The sequence below is a fragment of the Elephantulus edwardii genome, unplaced genomic scaffold (assembly GCF_000299155.1).
Source record: "Elephantulus edwardii isolate Elephantulus edwardi_28Jun2011 unplaced genomic scaffold, EleEdw1.0 scaffold00019, whole genome shotgun sequence".
NCBI lineage: Eukaryota > Metazoa > Chordata > Mammalia > Macroscelidea > Macroscelididae > Elephantulus > Elephantulus edwardii.
In genome coordinates, this window is record NW_006399769.1 from 11,006,638 (window position 1) to 11,012,111 (window position 5,474).

The following is a 5,474-nucleotide window of genomic DNA, read 5'->3' on the forward strand; positions in this document are numbered from 1 at the left end:
AGAAAGAAAGAAAGAAAGAAAGAAAGAAAGAAAGAAAGAAAGAAAGGAGTGAGGGAAGGAGGGAGGGAGAGAGGGAGGAAGGAAAGGAAAGAAGAAAAGACAGTGAGATAGAAAAGATGGTGATCTAGAATTCAATATAAAAATCCTCTCCTGTAGAATGCAAGATTCTTGGGGACAAGGAGTATGTATTATTCATTGTCACACCTCAGAATCTCAGAGTAAATATGAGCTTTCAAATAGGATGATAGTGCTATTAATGAGAATAGTTCTCCTAATGAGAATCTGAAGACCTCTTTCATTATCTGTCCACTGGAGAGCTTGGTATTTTCATATTCAGCATAGTACAGAGGAAAGGTATGTTCACCTTCCCCAAAACCATGTGCCTTCAGCCCATCATCCATCACTCTGAAACCATCTGCCTAACATTGAAAAGCTGTGGATTCCATTCATCTGAGAATTACACACACTCATCACTGCAGAGGAGGACTGCTGTAAGATAGACGATGGTTTTCAGAGTGTCTAGGGAGGGCAGGTATGGTATAGCTCTGGATGCCTCCTGAGGGATGACAATGGGCAATTTCCCTTTTCTATCACAGTTTCCATTGCCAGATGTGAGAAATCACCCAGCAAGTTAAAACTAATTGCTATAGGCGCTGTTTATTGTAGATACGCCTCTGGTGACTATGCAGCTGATTAAAATGCATACTGCATTTAACAACAACATTTTGCCGCAGTGCTAGCTAGCAGTAGGTTTTAATCATGTAATAATAAGAAAATGGAGAAGCAGCAGCTAATTAAACTCTATTTCTTGAATGATCATTAAGCCCAATAGCTAAAATCTACACATTATGAAAAACAAATATTTCAAATTAAATCATAGGGTGTTTATAGAACACTGGCTGTGCCTGAAGTACCAGCATTCCTACTGACATCTTGCTATGTCAGGTTAAGTGACATTGTCCCTGTATTGAGAATGAAGTGATGGAATCTGGCTGAGGCAGGACAAAAGGGGCTAGGAGTGAGAAACCTCGAGCTCTGGGAATGAATGATTTGACATATGGACATATTTCTGGACTCCAGCAAGGTAGAGGGGGTCTGTGCTGCTGGCTAGAGTCCTGAGGAGAAAGGGCAGCAGCTGGACTTCAACAGTAGAATGACAGCTAGTCGTTGCCTGATTCAAAGTAGAGCCCTTCTGTTGCTGCTGAGAGTCCCCATGTTGCAAAAAGAGGTGATTGTCAAAAACATCTGTGTTCTCACCATTTGTAAGTTGACTTTCAGAAGCTGTTGTGTCCAATCCAGATGTTTGTAGAGTTTAAAGCTTATAGAATTTTGGAAACTGTCTTAAAGAAAATGAAAAGTACAAAAATATGTTCTTTTTATACATTTTGAGAAAACATATGACCCTTTTAATACCTTTCTAGGTCTTAAGTCTGGTTAAGCCCATTGTCACAATTCCAACTGATAGTGACCTAAAAGAGTAGCCTGTTCATTTCTCTCCTGTGGAAAAGCTGGTGGATCCAAACAGCTGAACTTTTTGATTAGCAGCATCAAAACGTAATACACCATGCCCCCAGGAATCTCAATTATTGCATGAACCCTCCTTTATCTGTAACTCTTGGTGCCTACTGATTTGCAAGATGCATAGTGACTTGAAAACTTTCATTCATTTCAACAACAAACACATTATATGAAAGACAGACACATTAAGTAGTGTTATTAGTCAGTCTCTCACTAAACCACACACATTCGATAAAGATTTATATAAGGCAGCAGGCATTTTACTGAGTGCTTCCTGCCAGGACATTTAATACCCAGAGTGCTTTGTTGTGGTAGCACAGCCGTACATAATTATCATTTTTATCCCTTCTCAACATCATGATAATTTGTGTTTTCGAGAAATGCTTATTCTAAAAATGAAAATTTTTGATGAGAAATAACTTATATAAAAATAATTTCCCAAATTTACATGAATGTCATGATGACTCTCCTACTCCATTCTCTCCTTCCCCAGTTCCTTGGTTACCACAACTTGCTTTTTTTTCCCTCTGTAGATTTACTTAAAATCTACTAACATTAAGTCTACTTCTGACTCCTGCTGACTTTCCACGTGGTTTCTGAAGCTGTAAATCTTTATGAGAAGAAAGTGGCTGCATGTTTCCATGGAGCAGCTGATGGCTTCAAGCTGCTAACCTTTCAATTAGCAACCAAGCACATTAAAACACTGCATCATCAAATTATCTTACATACAAATTTATTCTAAGTACTTCGTGTAAGTGGGTTTATACAATATTTGTCCTTTTGTACCTGGCTTATTTAATCTAGAAATCTATTTTATAGGATTTATCTAAATTGTACCAGGTCCAAGAACTTCCTTCCTCTTTATGGCTAAATAATATTCCATTGTAAGTAGGCATGACATGTTTTTAAATTCATTCTTCGGTTGTTATTGGCTAGTATCTGACTAATATTAATAACACTACAGTGAACACAGGTATTTGTGTATCCTTTACGGTCATTGCATGAAAACATTTTGGGTTGTTACTGTTTGTTGTAGTTGTTGTTATATGCTCTCGAGTGACTTTTGACTCATAGTGACCCCATGTGCAATAACTCTGAACTCTGACCTATCCTGACCCAATTGTACTGTCTCTGACATATCTACCCTCCTTAACCCAGTCACTCTGTCAACCCATCTCATCCAGGGTTTTCCTCACCTTCCCTGTTCCTCCACATTTCCAAGCATGATGTCCTTCTCCTTCACCTCTTGACTATGTGCCCAAAGCATGGGAGACAGAACTTCAAGATCCTTCCCTTCAAGGAGCAGTTTGGTTTGAAACTCTCCAGGACAGATTCATTTGTTCTCTCGGTAGTCTAAAGTATGTTCAGTACTCTTTTCCAGCACCACAACTCAAACATATCTATTCTTCTGTCATCCTTAGTCATGGTCCAGCTCTCTGATGCATAGAAAGTAATTGTGAAAACCTGGACTGACATCCTTGAGCTTCAGCACTCTAGAGTGGTCCCTGACAACAGATTTTCCTAATGCAGTTAATTTTTTTATTTCCTAATTGCTGGTGCCAAGAATGTTGATTGTGGAACGAAGCAAGCTGAAGCTGTTAACAATCTCAATCTCTTCCTGTCTATTATAATGTTGCCAATTGGTCCAGTGGTAAGAATCTTTGTTGTCTTGATGTTGAATTTCAAACCTTATTGAAGTGTTTTTTTAGGTACTGTCAATTGGAGTACGACTCATAGCAATCCTATGGACAGCCAGCCTGAACCTTACCCTATCCTGTTCCATCATCATCTCTGATACAATGGAGCCCATTACCAAAGTCACCATGTCAATCTATCTCATTGGGAGTCTTCCTCTCCATAGCTGATCCTTTTCCAAGGAATAGCCTCACATAGCTATATGTTTAAAGTATGAAAGAAGAAACTTCACCATCTTTGCCTCCAAAAAGTACTCTTGTTTGCATTGCCAGTCCATGAAATATTCAATACTATTCTCCAGCATTGTAACTCAAAGACATCAATTCCTGTACTGTCATCTTTATTAATTGTCCAGCTCTTTGATGCATAACAAGTATCGAGAAGACCATGATATGAATGAGACATACCTTAGTCTTCAAATTAACATCATTGTTCTCCAGCATTTTGGAGAGATCTTTGACAGCATACTTGCCCAGTGCAGTACATCTCTTGATTTCTTAACTGCCAAGAGTGTTGATTGTTGATTCAGGAAAGATTAAAACATTAACAGCTTCAATCCTTTCTTCGTCTATTGTAATGTTGTGTATTGGCTCTGTGGTGAGGACCTTCTTTTTTGTTCTATTGACATGTAATCCACATTGAAGGATTTAGTCTTTTATCTTATGCAGCAGGTATTTCATATCCTCCTCACTTTCAGCAAGCAAAGATGTTTCATCTGCATAATCCAGTTTATTTAGGAATCTTCCTCCAATCCTGATGTTACATTCTTCCATTGAGTTTGGCTCTGCAAATTATTTTCTCAACATACAAATGAAATAGATATGGAGAAAGGATATTCACATCTTTCCTAATTTTAAACCACACAATATTCCCGTGCTCAATTTAGACAACAGCTTCTTGGTCTAGGTATAGATTTGGAATTAGCACAATTAAGTATTCTGGGATTTCCATTCAGCTCACTATTATCCATAATTTGTAGTAATACATACAGTCAAATACCTATGATTAGTCAACCAAACAAATATAGACATTCTTCTGGTATTCTTTGCTTTTAGCCAGGATTCATTTGACATCAGCAATGATATCCCTTTTGCCATGGTCTCTTCTAAAACAAGCTTGAACTTTCAGTAGTTTCCTATCAATGTACTGTTCTAGCTATTTTTTAATGATCTTCAACAATATTTTGCTTCCATGATATCTTAATGATATTGTTCAATATCAATGCTGATCTGTCGGATCAGCATTCTTGGGAATGGGGACAAGTATGGATCTCTTCCAGTCAATTGGCCAAGTAGCTGTCTTGCAAATTTCCAGGCGTAAACTGATGAGTAGATCCAGGGCTGTGCCTGTTAGCTGAAACATGTCAGTAAGCATTCCACCAATTCCTATAGCCTTATTTATTTATTTATTTTTGCTAATGCCTTCAACGCAGCTTGAACTTCATCATCATTATCATTGGCCTGTATTCATATGGCACTTCCTGAAATTTTTCAGTGTCAATCAATTCTTTTTGTTGCAACAATTCTGCATATTCCTTCCATAGTCTTCCCTCCTCCCCTTTTAATTAGGATAGGAATATGTCAAGGATGTGTCCTGTCTCCACTCTTTTTCTTCTTATGGTGATTTTAACAAAAGTTACAGAAAAGTTAAATTTTTCCTTTATTCATTATTGCACATTCTTCTCCTTACACCCAGTTCATCTTTGTGTTGTTGTTTGTTTTCATATTAGATTGCTTACAAACTTCATGCACATTGTGCTTCACACTATTCTTCATTCATATTGTGTTTCATATAGTCATTCCCATGCATATAAAATCAATTACCATTGGTCCTTACCCAAAATTACCCAATCTTTTCAGGTCCCTGCTAGATCTTTCACATTTCCTTCACCCTCTCCCTTCCCCCCACCAACTGTGCACCTCTGTGGTTTCACTCCTACCCATCTACTACCACCTCTTCCCCCTTTGTATCCCAAAACATGTTTTACTAGTTATCCTTCTGTTTTTACAATAAGGATCTTATGCAGTATTTTTCCCTATGAGACTGAATTAGTTCACTCAGCATAAATGACAATGAAATACCGTCTTACCCCAGTAGCAGTGGTAAAGTTTAGCAGATCAGAAAGCAATAAATGTCAGAGAGGATATGGAGAGATAGAAACTCTCATACACTGTTGGTGGGGTTTTAAAATGGTACAAGCATTCTGGAAGACAATTTGGCGTTTCCTCAAAAAGTTGAACTTAGAAATTCCATGTGACTCA